Source organism: Cnephaeus nilssonii, assembly GCF_951640355.1.
Source record: "Cnephaeus nilssonii genome assembly, chromosome: 4".
Lineage (NCBI taxonomy): Eukaryota > Metazoa > Chordata > Mammalia > Chiroptera > Vespertilionidae > Cnephaeus > Cnephaeus nilssonii.
In genome coordinates, this window is record NC_137075.1 from 41,524,149 (window position 1) to 41,539,209 (window position 15,061).

The window sequence follows — 15,061 nt, forward strand, 5'->3', positions numbered from 1 at the left end:
ATTGCCTTTATTCTTTTTTCAAAGGACAAATGAGTTGAGTATATTTATGAGTCTGTTTTTAGACTCTGAATTGTTCCATTGATCTGTTTGTCTCTTCTTATGCCAATACCACATTGTCTTGATACTGTAAATTTATACTAAGTCTTGAAGTGAGGTACTCTCAGTCCTATAACTGTGTTCTCCTTCAATATTGTATTGGCTATTCTGGTCATTTGCCTCTGTACTAATATCCTAATATATAAAAACCCAGGGTCCATAACATCCAAAATGACCGAAGGCTCGACCGACTGGAATTCAGTACTGGGTTGCTGTGGCGACCCAGCACTGACTGTTGTGGCTGCGGGAGCCCGGACCCAGCACTGACTGCCGAGGGGGCTGCAGATCAGGCCTGAAGAGAGGCCTGGAGAGAGAAGCAGGGTCTGATCCATAGCCTCCGTGGCAGCTGTTGATCAGTACTTGCCTCTCTCTTTCACTCTGGGCCTGGCCAGCAGCTGCACCTGTATTTCTCTCGGGCCTCTGCTGGGGCTGCTGATCAGCCCCACCTCTCTGATCAGGCCCGTTGATAGACCCGGAGACGCTCACTGGCATAGAAACTGACCAATCAGAACCAAATCTGGGTGAAGTACAAGGAGCCAATGGCTGCCTAGGAGGTGGAGCTTTTGACACTGATTGGCATAGAAACTGACTAGTCAGAACCTAATCTGGGTGAACTGCAAAGGCAGAACCTAAGGTGGGGGCTGAGGAGGGGTTTTAAGGGCAACAGCTGTTTGGTGTACGGTGTAAGAAAGCAGTTCAATTTTTTAATGACAGGTTTTGGCAGTATAGTGCATATGGCTGGCTATCAGTCCAGATATAGGGATTATGTATTTTTGTCTGCCAAGAGCATCTCCTCCTGCTGAAAAAAGGCTTTTCCCCCACCATTTAAGCAACCCTATCCTATATAATCTATCTATACTACTAAAAGGGTAATATGCTAATTAGACCGGGTCGACCGGCCATCTTCCGGACATCCAACTTCCTTCTGGACAAAGCCATGGTGGTGGGGGCCGAGGCAGAGGCTGTTAGGGGCAATCAGGCCGGCAGGGGAGGGCAGTTGGGGGCGAGATCAGGCCGGCAGGGGAGGGCAGTTGGGGGCAAGATCAGGCCTGCCAGGAGAGGGCAGTTGGGGGAAAGATCAGACCTGCAGGGGAGGGCAGTTAGGGGCGATCAGGCCGGCAAGGGAGAGCAATTGGGGGCGAGATCAGGCCTCAGGAGAGGGCCTTTGGGGACGAGATCAGGCCGGGCAGGGGAGGGTAGTTAGGGGCGAGATCAGGTCAGCAGGGAAGGGTAGTTAGGGGCAATCAGGCAGGTAGGCAGGTGAGCAGTTAGGAGCCAGTGGTCACAGATTGCTAGAGGGATGTGGGATTGGGCCTAAACAGGCAGTCAGACATCCCCCAAGGGGTCCCTGATTGGAGAGGGTGCAGGCTGGGCTGAGGGAAACACCCCCCCCCCGCCCCCGTGCACGAATTTCATGCACCGGGCCACTAGTACACTAGTATAAACATAAGAATCAGTTTGTAGATATCCACTAAATAACTTGTTGGATTTCATTGAATTTATAGATCAAGTTGGGAAGAGCCATCTTTTTTTGTTAATCTTCACCTGAGGATATTTTTTCCCCCATTGATTTTTAGAGAGAGTGGAAGGGAGGGGTAGAGACAGAGAGAGAGAAACAACAATGTGAGAAACACATCATTTGGTTATCTCCCCCATGCACCCTGACTGGTGCCAGGGATCTAGCCTGCCTTTTACTTGAATCGAACCTGAGACCCTTCTGTCTGTGGGCTGACTGCAAGAGCTGACATCTTGACCATATTTAGTCTTTCTAACCATGAGCATCTCTTCATTTATTTAGTTCTTTGATTTCTGTCATTACAGATTTGTAGTCTTTACAGGTCTTGTACATATTTTGTTAGATTTCTACCAAAGTATTTCATTGGGCGGGGAGGGGCAGTGCTAATGCAAGTAGTATTGTGTTTTAAATTTCAAGTTACACTTGTTCATTACTAGAATATAGGAAAGTGGCTGGTTTTTGTATATTAACCTTGTATCCTTAGTTCCAGGAATTTTTAATGTCAGTTCTTTTAGATTTTCTACATACTAGTACATGATCATATTATCTGTGAACAAAGACAGTTTTCTTTCTCAATTTATATACCTTTCATTTTCTATTTTATTGCATTAGCTGGAAATTTAAGTACAGTGTTGGGAAGTCTGTTTACATTGGTTAGCACCTCCAATATATTGTTGAAAAAGATTGATGAGAGGGAACTTCCTTGCCTTGTTCCTAATCGTAGTGGGAATTTTGTAGTTTCTCACCGTTAAGCATGATGTCAGTGATAGGTGGTTTTTTGATACTCTTTCTCAAGATATTATCTATTTTACTGACAGTTTTCATCGTGAATAGGGGTTGGATTTTGCCAAATGCTTTATTAGCATCTATTGATAAAAACCATGTTATTTTTCTTTAACCCATTGATGTGATAGGTTAGATTAATTGATTACTTATTAATGGTGAACCATCTTTGCATATCATGGATAAATCCCAGTTGATTATGGTGTACAGTATAATTTTTTCCACATTGTTGTAACTAGTTAAAATGAAATTATTTTGTTGAATATTTTTGCATTTTTTGTTCACAAAAAATATTGGTCAGAAATTAAAAAAATTTTTTTAAATATATTTTATTGATTTTTTACAGAGAGGAAGGGAGAGGGATAGAGAGTTAGAAACATCGATGAGAGAGAAACATCGATCAGCTGCCTCTTGCACACCTCCTACTGGGGATGTGCCCGCAACCAAGGTACATGCCCTTGACCAGAATCGAACCTGGGATCCTTCAGTCCGCAGACTGACGCTCTATCCACCGAGCCAAACTGGTCAGGGCTGAAATTTAAATTTTTAAAAAAATTTTAAGTTTTCTTATAATGTTTTTGTCAGGTTTTTATATTAGGGTAACATGGATCTCATTGAGTAAGTTAAGAAGTATTCCCTCTGTTCCTATTTTCTGAACGAGATTGTAGAAAAATTGTATAATTTTTTTCTTAAATGTTTGGGGAGAATTCATCAGTGAACCCAAGTGAGCCTGGTGCTTTCTGCTTTTGAAGGTTATTAATTATTGAATAAAATTTAAAAATAGATAAATGGTCCTCTTCAGATTGTTTTTCTTGTGTGAGTTTTGGGAGATTGTGTCTTGCAAGGAATTGCTCTATTTCATGTAGGTTATCAAATTTATGGACATAGAGTTATTCATAGTATTCTTTTATCCTTTTGTCATCCTTGGGATCTGTAGTGTTGTCTCCTTTTTCTTTTTTTTTTTTCCCAATTTTTTTAATAAGGTATTATATGAGTACATATCTTACCATTGCCCCCCCCCCCACACCCCACTCCCATATATGCCCCCACCCCCCAGAGTTTTGCATCCATTGGTTATGCTTATATGCATGCATACAAGTCCTTTGATTGATCTCTTATCTCCCCCACCTCTCCCTAACCTTCCTGTTGTCTCCTTTTTCATTTCTGGTATTAGTAATCTGTGTTTTCTCTCCCCCCTCCCCCTCCCCCCGCCCCTTAGTTAGCCTGGGTAAACTTTATTAAACTTTTCAAACAACCAGCTTTTGCCTGGTGAGTGTGGCTCAGTGTTTGAGAATTGACCTATGAACCAGGAGGTCACAGTTGGATTCCTGGTGGGGGCGCATACCCCAGTTGCGGGCTCAATCCCCAGTATGGAGTGTGCAGGAGGTAGCCTATGGATGATTCTCTCTCATCATTGATATTTCAATCTGTTTCTTCCTCTCCCTTCTTGTCTGAAATTAATAAAAGTATATCCACACACACACACACACACACACATATATATACATATATACACATATATATGTATCCTACTTAATAATAGACAAATATGCAAATTGACCATACCTCCGACACACCCACAAACCACGCTCACAAGCCACACCCACCATGCAATCAGAGAGAGTATGCAAATTAACCCAAACCAAGATGGCTACAGCCACAGAGAGCAAGGTTTCCTAGGTAACAGAGGGAAACAAGCTTTCTGCCTGCCCTTGCCAGGCCTAAGCCTCCACTCAAGCTACAGAGTTTCAATTATAGAAGGTAAACAAATTCAAACAAATGGCGGCAGAATGGAGCTTGAGAGAGCAGGCCAGGGTTGCCGCCGGCAACAGGGGAAGCAAAGCTTTCCACACACCCTGACCGGGCCCACCCGCTTAAGGCAACAAAGTTTCAATTATAACCCCCACACAAATGGCTGCCGCTGCTTGGCTCCGCTCCAGGCTACAAAGTTTCAATTGTAGAAGGAAAATAAATTCCAGATACCAGGGCCTCCGCTTGGGTTGCCAGGGGGCGTGGCCGGCCTGCAAACCACCACAGGACCCTCGCTCAGGCCGCCCCACGCCCCAAGGGAACCCCACCCTGATCCGGGACACCCTTCAGGGCAAACCAGCTGGCCCCCACCCCTGTACCAGGCCTCTATCCTATCTAATAAAATTTTGAGTAATATGCAGATTGATCATCACTGCAACACACAATATAGCTGCCCCCATGTGGACACAAGATGGCCATTGCAAGATGGCCAGCAGGGGAGGGCAGTTGGGAGGCACCCAGCCTGCAAGGGAGGGCAGCTGGAGGTGATCAACCCTGCAGGAGAGGGCAGTTAGGGGTGACCAGGCCAGCAGAGGAGGGAAGTTGGGGGGTGATCAGGCTGGCAGGCAGAAGCAGTTAGGGGCAATCAGGAAGGCAGGCAGGCAAGCAGTTGGGAGCCAGCAGTCCTGGATTGTGAGAGGGATGTCCGACTGCCCGTTTAGGCCCGATCCCACCGGTGGGATCGGGCCTAAACGGGCAGTCGGACATCCCTTGAGGGGTCCCATATTGGAGAGGGTACAGGCTGGGCTGAGGGACAACCCCCCTCTGTGCATGAATTTCGTGCACCGGGCCTCTAGTATATATATAATCTCCAGCTTCTGTTGTTAGTTTTTCTCTGTTAATTTTCTGTATTCTATATTCTATTTCACTGATTTCTGCTCTAATTTTTATTATTTTTTTCTGCTTTCTTTGAATTTCATTTGCTTTTTCTACTTTGCTGAAGCGTGAGCTTAGATGATTGATTTTAGATGTTTCTTTTTTTTGACATATGTATTCAATGTTTTAAATGTTTCTCTAAGCATTGCTTTTACTTTATTCCACAAATTTTAATAAATTGTTTTGATTTTTCATTTAATTTAAAACATTTTAAAATCTCTCTTGAGATTTCTTTGACCCGTATGTTATTTTATGTATGTCATGTATATACACATACATGATTACAGATATATAAACATACATAATGGGATATATTGTTATTTGAACAAACTATTATCTGTTAAATCAGTTAAGAATAAGGAAAATATCTCTTTCTTTATGTGGATCTAGGTTCTTGGCCTGTATAATTTTTCTTCTCTAAATAACTTCTATTAACATTTCTTGTAAGACAGGTCTGCTGGCAACACATTCCCTCAATTTTTATTTGCCTAAGGAAATCTTTATATCACCTTCACTTTTTTTAAAATTTCTTTATTAGGGTATTACATATGTGTCCTCATCCCCCCATTACCCCCCTCGCCTTCACTTTGGAAGGATAATTTTGCAAGGTACAGAATTCTAGTTTGGTGGGTATTTTTCTGTGAACGCTTTAACTATTTTACTATAATCTCTTCTTGATTGCATAGTTTCTGAGGAGAAGTCAGATGTAATTCTTGTCTTTGTTCCTTTACAAATAAGGTGTTTTTTCACTCTGGCTTTTTTCAGGATTTTCCCTTTACCATTTTTTTTTTTTAGTTTGAAAATACTATGCTTCATGAACTTTTTGGGGGCCTATTTATCCTGCTTGTCTTATGTGCTTCCTGGATCTGTGTTTTGATGTCTGACATTAATTTGGGTCAATGCTTAGTCTTTATTGTTTCAGATATTTTTTTCTATCTCTTTCTCTCTTATATGTATTCCCATAGGCGTTATGCTACATTTTTTTAGTTGTCTGACAGTTCTTAGATAGTATTCTGTTTTGGAGTTGTTGTTTTTTCAACCTTTTTTTTCTCTTTGCCTTTTGGTTTTGAAGGTTTCCATAGAGATATCCTTAAGTTAGAGATATGTTTATTCAGCCATGTTGTCTATTAATGAGCCAATCAAAGACATTCTTCATTATGGTTTCAGTATCTTTTATATCTAGCATTTTTTTTTTTTGGTTCTTTCTTAGGATTTATATCTCTGCTTTCATTGCTCAGCTGTTCTTGCATACTGTTTACTTTATCAATTAGAGCCCTTAGTGTATTAATCACAGTTACTTTTAATTCTTGGTTTGAGAATTCCTATGTTTCTATCATATCAGATTCTGGTATACTCTGTCTCTGGTATACTCTGTCTCTTTAAATTGTGTGTGTGTGTGTGTGTGTGTGTGTGTGTGTGTGTGTTGTTTTTTCGGCAGCTTAGTATGTCTTGTAATTTTTTTCTTGATAGCCAGACTTCATAAAAGGAACTGCTGTAAATAGGCCTTTAATAATGTAATAGTAGTGCGGGGGGGCGGTATGGGAAGTGCTTTATAGTCCTATTATTAGGTCCCAGTCTCCATCCCCAGCCCCCCACAGCTTTATTTAGGTATGATTGACAGAAATTTTTTATATTTAGACGTGTATAACTTGCTGTTTTGGTATACATATACATTGTGAAATAATCACCACAACCAATCTGATTACCATATCCACCACAGCATGTAGTTACCAGTTTTTCTTTTCTTCTTTTTTCTTGTGCTGTAAGAACATTTAAGATGTACCTTGTTAGCAAATTTCAAGTATATAATACAATGTTGTTAATTATAATTACATTGCTGTACATTTGATTGCCAGAACTTCCATAGGTCTTAGTCTTTTGTGATCAAGTGTCTCTGGATTGTGAACTTTTCAAGTGTTTATTTCCCTCCTGACCCTTCTAAGGTAGGACAGGATGGCTGGAGGGGGCTATAGTTGGGCGTTTCCTTTCTTGAGATCAGTTAGGTGCTGATAAAACTCCAGGAGGTTAGGCTCTGGTTAAATAAATTCTGCTGAGGGCAAACTTTAAGAGTGTGCTCTGATATATTTCCAAATGCTTCCTTTTCCCTTTCCCTTCTGGAAGTCTGAAGGGGTTTTTCTCTGATATTGACTGTAAGGACTTGGGAGGGCTCCAAGAGGTAAAGTTCACAGAAGTGTTGGGCACTTCCATGACTGGGTCTCCTTGGAGTTTTTATCTCAGTTGTCCACACTGAGCCTCCCGCGAATCATCAGTTGTACCTCAAGTTTCCTTACTGTGGCACCGTTTCCCACAGAAGGCTGTGCTCCCTGCTGTTGGGTTTCTGCTTTAGTAAGTTGTGATTCTCTGTGTTTGTTTGTATCTCCAATTTTTGGGGCAACAGTTTTCCCTGTGACTTTGCTTTTCTTATGAATCCAAGAAGAGTTGATTTCTCAGTTTGTTCAGTTTGTTACTTGTTAGCACAAATTAACAGCTTCCAAGTTTTTTTTCAGGCTGGATTGAACACTGAAAGGCTTTATATTTCTAATAAAGAGTTTGCTGTGGGTTTTTTGGTAAACAATTGTATAATCTGCAAATAAGGTAATTTTTAAATCGATATTTCTGTTTTATTTTTCTCTTCCTCTGAAACTCCTCTTTTAATCATATTACTATAATTTTAATTTTTTAAGCCTTCCTAGTAATATCCTATATCTGGCTATAATGGGAATGCCTAAGGTGCTTCAGTATGAGATATGGTAATACTTACTGTATTTTAAATAGCCTTTATCATGTTAAGGAGTATCTTTCTAATAGTTCTTTACCAAAAATATTTCCAGGAGCTAACGTTGAATTTAAAAAATTTTTTAGCATCGTTCAAAGTAATAAAGTTTTTTTTTTTTTTGAAACAGTGGCTCTCAGTTCCTAGTTTAGTTCCCTTTTCAGCATTTAAATCTTGATGCAAACTATGTAAAAGTAATGTGGTCCCACTGTATTAGGTTTATAAAATTTATATTTAAGATTCTCCTCCTCTGTTTCTAGGTATTTTTATTCATGTTGCATGTCATTTTGTTGCTACTTATACTGTCTGTAATGCTATTTAATACTATTTAGATGGTGAACTCCTTGAGGAAATAGGAACCCTTTGCATAAAATAATCTATCAGGAAAATCATTCTCCCCCTTTTTCAACTTTTCCCCTTCTCTATAATTTACCTCTACTCATCCTTTATCTCTCTTAGGATTCAGAGTGCACCTGGTTCCTAGAAAGACAAGTCACTCTGAGAACCCGGGTAGTCTTCTCTGAATGACACATAACTGAGAAAAGTTCTGTATCTTCTGGTTTTTGCTTGAATTGTAAGAATGTATTTGTCTAACATCTCCATGTCATTTGAGTTGCTTCTGGAGTCTTTTATGTTTACCTAACCCAAGTTAAAATTACCTGACCACAAGGGTACAGGGGAATGAGGAAGGGAGCTGAGGGGAGGATGGTAGAGGAAGCTAGGGAACTGAAATTTTCCTCTTTTAATCTTGCTTAGGACTAAAATTTTATGAAACACTTTATTGTCTTTGTAGAGGCTCATCTGTATGGCACATTAATAAATTGAGACTAAGATTGGGACTTTGTATGCTTTTCTGTTTATTTACTCAACAATAACATACGCATTGAGCATTTAATAAATCTCACATAACGTTCTATTCAGTGCAGTAATGGGACATAAATTCTACTAATGGGAGACAGACAATAAATTCCTAAAGAAATGAATAAATAAGATAATTTCAGATAGTCATACACATTATGAGGAAAATAAAACCAGAAAAAGAAATGGATTGAAGTAGAGTTAGGGTGGAGGGAAGCTGGGTGTTGGAACTAGTTTACTAGTAGATTGGGTGAATCCACGTGGAGGAGGATTCATGCTAGCTTACCGGGAGCATCAAAGTAAAGGAAACAGGAAGTGCAGAGGCCCTAGGGTGGATAACACTGTTTAAGAAACAGAAAGAATGCTATTGTGGTTGCAGATAGTATGAGTGAATTAGGAGAGAGTCAAAGAGGTGTAGTCTTATAAGTCCTGGTAAGGAGCAATTAAAAGATTTTAGATTGCCAAGCTATCTTTAATCAATATTTTTGCCTTAGCTATGGAGTTCTTGTATTAGTGCTTTCTTCTGAAATTTAATTTATAAGATTATCTTAAATCCCAAAACTAGAGTAGCTAGCTATATTGCTTGAAGTGATAGGAAAGAAATTATTCTGAATAGAATTTTATAGTGACCACTTTTCTATTAGTTTATTCAAAATTAAGATTAGTTTTATGGTTTACTAATATCCCAAATTCAGCTACACATCAGAACTACTTCAGAAATTTAAAATGTAGGACTGCTCAGCCTCATCCTTTAGGAATTACGGAGTGGACCTTGGGAATCTGGTTTTAAAAAGTTCTTCAGCCCTAACCAGTTTGGCTTAGTGGATAGAGCGTCGGCCTGCGGACTGAAGGGTCCCAGGTTCGATTCCGGTCAAGGGTATGTACCTTGGTTGCGGGCATATCCCCAGTAGGGGGTGTGAGGAGGCAGCTGATTGATGTTTCTCTCTCATTGATGTTTCTAATTCTTTCTCCCTCTCTCTTCCTTCTCTGTAAAAAAATCAATAAAACATATTTTTAAAAAAAAGTTCTCCAGATAATCCTCATAGTACTAATCCTCAGATACGAATTTAGGAACTTCTGAGCCAGTGGTATTTTTATCTAGAACAAGTTTGCCCATGATTCTCGGTCACTTTGTGGTCATCTTCTATATATATAAAAAGCCACTGACTAAAACACCGGAATGACTGGAACGACCAGTCGCTATGACACCCACTGCAGCCAGTGAACTGGCCCCATCAGGCGGTAGGGCCGGCCAGCCAATGTCCTGTGGCCCCAGCCACCCCGCCCCTGATCGGCCTCTCCCACTCCAATCAAGGGCGGGGCCACTGGCCAACCCCCCTGTGGCCCTTCCCCCTGGCTGGCCCCGCCCCCAATTGGTCCACCTCACCCCGATCAGTCCACAGCCCCTCCCCCTGGCCTTCCCCGCCCCTAATTGCCCCCCCCACCCCAATAGGGGGCGGGGTCTTCCAGCCAACCTCCTGCAGCCCCTCCCCCTGTTCGCCCCCCTCCCCCCCAAGATCGGCCCCCTCACCCTGATCAGGGGCAGGGCCAGCCAGCCAACCACCCACCCATGGCCCCTCCCCCCGATTGGCCCACAGCCCCTCCCCCTAGCCAGCTCCGTCCCCAATCAGCCCCCCACACACCAATTGTGGGGTGAGGCTGGCTGGCCAACCTCCCACAGCCCCTCCCCCAGCTTCTGACCCCTGATCAGCCCTCCCACCCCATTCCGAGGTGGGGCCCCCCGACCAATCACTTGCGGCCCCTACCCCCAGCCGGCCCAGCCCTGATTGGGCCCGATCAGGGTGGGCCAGCTGGCCAACCTCCTGCCATCTCCTCCTCCTGACAAGCCTGGCCCTGAACCACCCCAATTGGGACTAGGCTGGCCAGACCCCACCCGTGCACGAATGCATTTGTACACTGGGCCTCTAGTTGTTAAATAAATGTATTGGGATTTTACAAGTTTTGTATTTCATGTTTAAGAACAAAGTGTATTCAGAACTTTGAATTGAAAAAATGTATTAAAGTAACATTTAGTTTAAGGAATTGAGAATAAAGTACTAGTTGGTTAATTGCTCTTTCTTATTGCTTGCATTATTTGGGAGATCCTAAAATATGCTATATTTATTTGTATAGTTTTCTAGTTAAAAAAAGGTAAGTGCAGTGGTGAAAATGAATAAAACCAATTTATATTTCTGATAAACTAAAAAATAATCATTATTTAAGACAAGATGAAAACTTCAGGTGAAATCAGTCCATTTATAAATGAGCCAGTATTTAAGAAATCAGGCAGGATTTCTAGCTTTTCTAAAAAGTTCAAAACATTCTCATAATACTGATCCAACATACTTATAAGGCAGCTGCTGGGGTAGAGAGTGTTAAGTATTCCATTTCCATGGTCTCAATCTTCACCACTACAAGTATCATAAGCAGTAAAAGGTGTAATCTTTGCTCATTTATGTTGGTTTTGACCTCTGCTTTAAGACTTAAGGTAATATTTTAGTTATCAGTATAGGCTGAATCTGAATCTTCTGTGAAATGAAAAGAGATTGAAAATTTCAAATATTTATAGCTATTCCTTTCTAAAAGGTAGACTATCCTACTTAAAATAATTTGGCTTAAATTGATATTAACAAAATGTGAATTATTAGTTTATTCTCTAATACTGGAGAAATGAGTATTCCAAATTTATTATTATCAGTTGATTAGTACTATTGCATTCAAATCATACTTCACATATGATTCTAAAACAACCCTATTGTCTGGGCTTTATTATACTTCATTCTTTTTAAAAATATATATTTTTATTGATTTCAGAGAGGAAGGGAGTGGGAGAGAAAGAGAAACATCAATGATGAGAGAGAATCATTGATCAGCTGCCTCCTGCATGCCCCCTACTGGGGATTGAGCCCACAACCCAGGCATGTGCCCTTGACCGGAATCTAACCCAAGGACCCTTCAGTCCGCAGGCCGATGCTCTATCCACTGAGCCAAACCAGCTAGGGCTACACTTTATTCTTCAAATTTTCTCGCCTATCTTAAGTATTTTGACCCCCATTACTGACTCCTGTCTTCCTCCTTAAGAGAATTATTTATCTTAAAGCTCAGTTTCAGTACTATATCCTACTTTTCTTTTACACAGGCTTCTGAATCACTCTTGAAGCTTTATTTATCAGAATTAATCACTTGTTTCTCTGAACTCTGATGGCAGTTTAAAAAAGTGTCATTATTTATTCAAGCTAGTTGTATAGTGAATTCTATGAGGTCAGGGACTGTGTCTTATTCATTTTGGATACTTTTTGATTAATATATTATTTGACTTGTAAAAGACATCCAGTCCATCCATCCATTTATCAAACATCTATATGTGCTAGGGACTGTTGAATTACTTAAGCTCTCCTTGGCTTTTGAGTTATTCCCTTTGAGTGTTCTTTCCACACTTGACAACTGAACTCTTAGTCTATATTCATGACAACTTCTTTTCTACATCCTTTACACTGTATATAGCACTACTGGACTGATCCTTTACAAACCTACCATCTTGGAGTTTATCTTTGATTCCAGTATTTATAGTACCCCCCCTTTTCTTGCTTTCATAGTACTTGTTCTATCTGAGTTTTGTTGAAAATAATAGATCTAGGATTCTGCATTCTACTTTTTCTATAAAGACACTGCTCTATTCCCAGGCTTCATTGTTGAAATAGCATTTGGATTCAAATAGCATCTTCCTAGCTGCCTTTCTGTCTCTGCTTCTGACTATTCTAAGCTTTCCTGATCCTATTTTTCAATATAATTATTTTTAGATACCAACTTAATGATATTCCCCCTGCACGGAGGCCTAGAATAGTTCCTTTTTGAATACACAAGGCCTTCACCAGTAGATTCCCATTTAGTCTCAATCATGTTTGTTGTCTTCAGTAATCTTCCAACTCAAGCAAGAATAGCATATATATTGCATACTCTGTGTATATTTTCATGATGCGCCACTCACTTTAAATGATTTTTTGTCTTATCTTAAACCCACTCCCATGTTCCCTCCTTCAATGTTGTAATGGCCATCTATTGTTTTGGTATGCCGAGAGTACCGTGATTCTTCTGTTAAGAGCACCCTACTTTTCTTGGGGAATCATCCCTTCTTTTTCAGGCCTTTTAATTTGGGTGGGTTCACCCTCTGTGGGATGATTGGTTCAAAGATTGTCCAGTAACCCAAGCCAGACAAAACAGAGACAATGAGACTCAATTCCAGGACTTTTGAACTCTGAGAAGAGACACTGTGACCTATTAAGGATTTTGTGTACGTAGAGCTAATGGGGTGGGGAGATAAATAAGGAAACAACCAAGAACCAACTTTAAAGTGAAGTCAGTTGTATTTAAAAGTAAAACCCTTTTGGTGTGAAACATTATCAGTACACTTCAAACAACTCAATAAGCAGGGATCCTGTTCAATTTCCTATATTGGCAGTTGAATATTGTGTACACATGCAGTCAGAGGTGTGTGTGTGTGTGTGTGTGTGTGTGTGTGTGTGTGTGAGTGTGTGTGTGCAAGAGAGATTGCCTTTTAACTTATGCTGCAGGAATCCAACAGCTTGGAACCCTGAAGAATGAGAAAAAATAATTTATTTCTTTGAGTAGATGAGTACATATTAATGTAAATACTGTTTTTTATAAGTGAATTATATCAGCTGTCCATATGCCTTGTTGTAATGGTGATAAAAAGCATAGGCTTTCTACTCCAACCTTCATTTTATTCCTTGTTCTGTCTATTTAATTAAGTATGGAAAAATTGAGGGATTAAGGAAGTCTCACTAAGAAAAACTAGCTTTGAAACCAAATCTCAGTTATTTTTATCTAAGTGGAGAAATGTTATCAAGAGAGGGTGTCTTTGTTTTGATCTCCAAAGGGATCCCTGTTCTTTTGGTTAATTGACATCTGTCACAACTTTCTCCTCAGAAGACTTGATTCAGAGGAGCATAGGTCCTGCCTTTCCACTTTTAAATAAATCTGCTCTGTGCCAGCACAAATTGACTGGCGGGTCTTGTCAACACTATTATTACCTGCTTTTTCCCTACTTCAGATACATATTTGGTGCTCTTTCAAAATGTTCTATCACAGTCCACTTTTAAAATAAAATGCTATTAGAATTCATTCTACCTCTGTCAGTGACATTTTATTTTATTTTTAATATTTTTTGTTATTGTCACCCGAAGATATTTTTCCATTGATTTTTAGATATAGAGTGGAAGGGGAAGGGGAGAGACACACAGAGAGAAACATCACATCGATTGGTTGCCTCCAGCACGCACCCCGACCAGGGAATAGAGCCTACAATCAAGGTATGTGCCCTTGACTGGAATTGAACCCAAGACTCTTCAGTCTTCGGGCTGATACTCTATCCACTGAGCCAAACTGGCTAGGGCTGTCAGTGACATTTTAGGTGGTGATGTATTGTTGGAGGATATCTGATTTGTTCATTGCAGCAGTGTTTTTTCAGATTTATAGCTCAGATTATTAAAAAATGACTAAGGTAGCCCTTGCTGATTTGGCTCAGTGGATAGAGCATCAGCCTGCGAACTGAAAGGTCCCAGGTTCGATTCCAGTCAAGGGCACATGCCCGGGTTGTGGGCTCGATCCCCAGTAGGGGACTTGCAGGAGGCAGCTGATCCATGATTCTCTCTCATCATGGATGTTTCTATCTCTCTTTCCCTCTTCCTTCCTCTCTGAAATCAATAAAAATATATATTTTAAAAAAAATGACTAAGGTAATTTCTTACTGATTTTTATTTATATACAGTTAGAATATTATGAATGAATTACATATAATCAGGCAATATCAATATTTAGCTGATATTAATACAGTGAATTACAATGAGAAAGCACATCCTATATAATAAAAGCCTAATATGCAAATCGACTGAACTGGAGAATGACCAGTTGCTATGATGCACATTGACTACCAAGGGGCAGAAGCTCAACGCAGGAGCTGCCCCCTGGTGGTCAGTGCGCTCCCACAGGGGGAGCACTGCTCAGCCAGAAGCTGGGCTCATGGCTGGCAAGCGCAGCGGTGGTGGCAGGAGCCTCTCCTGCCTCCACTGCAGGCAGGCGATAAGGAGTGAGGGGTCCCAACTGCGAGAGCCCTGGACTGAGAGGGATGTCTGACTGCCGGCTTAGGGCCGATCCCCAAGAGGATCGGGCCTAAGCCGCAAGGTAGACATCCCTCAAGGGGTCCCAGACTGCGAGAGGGCACAGGCCAGGCTGAGGGACCCCCCCTCTCCCCCAGTGCACGAATGTCATGCACCGGGCCTCTAGTCTTTAAATAAGATAAGTATGTAAATTTGTTCCCACCAACTTAGCAG

The 15,061-nt window shown here is 40.9% G+C and overlaps 1 protein-coding gene across 2 annotated transcripts in view; it reads left to right on the top strand.

Moving 5' to 3' along the window:
• Nucleotides 1-15,061, top strand: part of SPRED1 (sprouty related EVH1 domain containing 1) — a 130,805-nt gene that overhangs the window by 34,398 nt on the left and 81,346 nt on the right. The window lies entirely within an intron of this gene.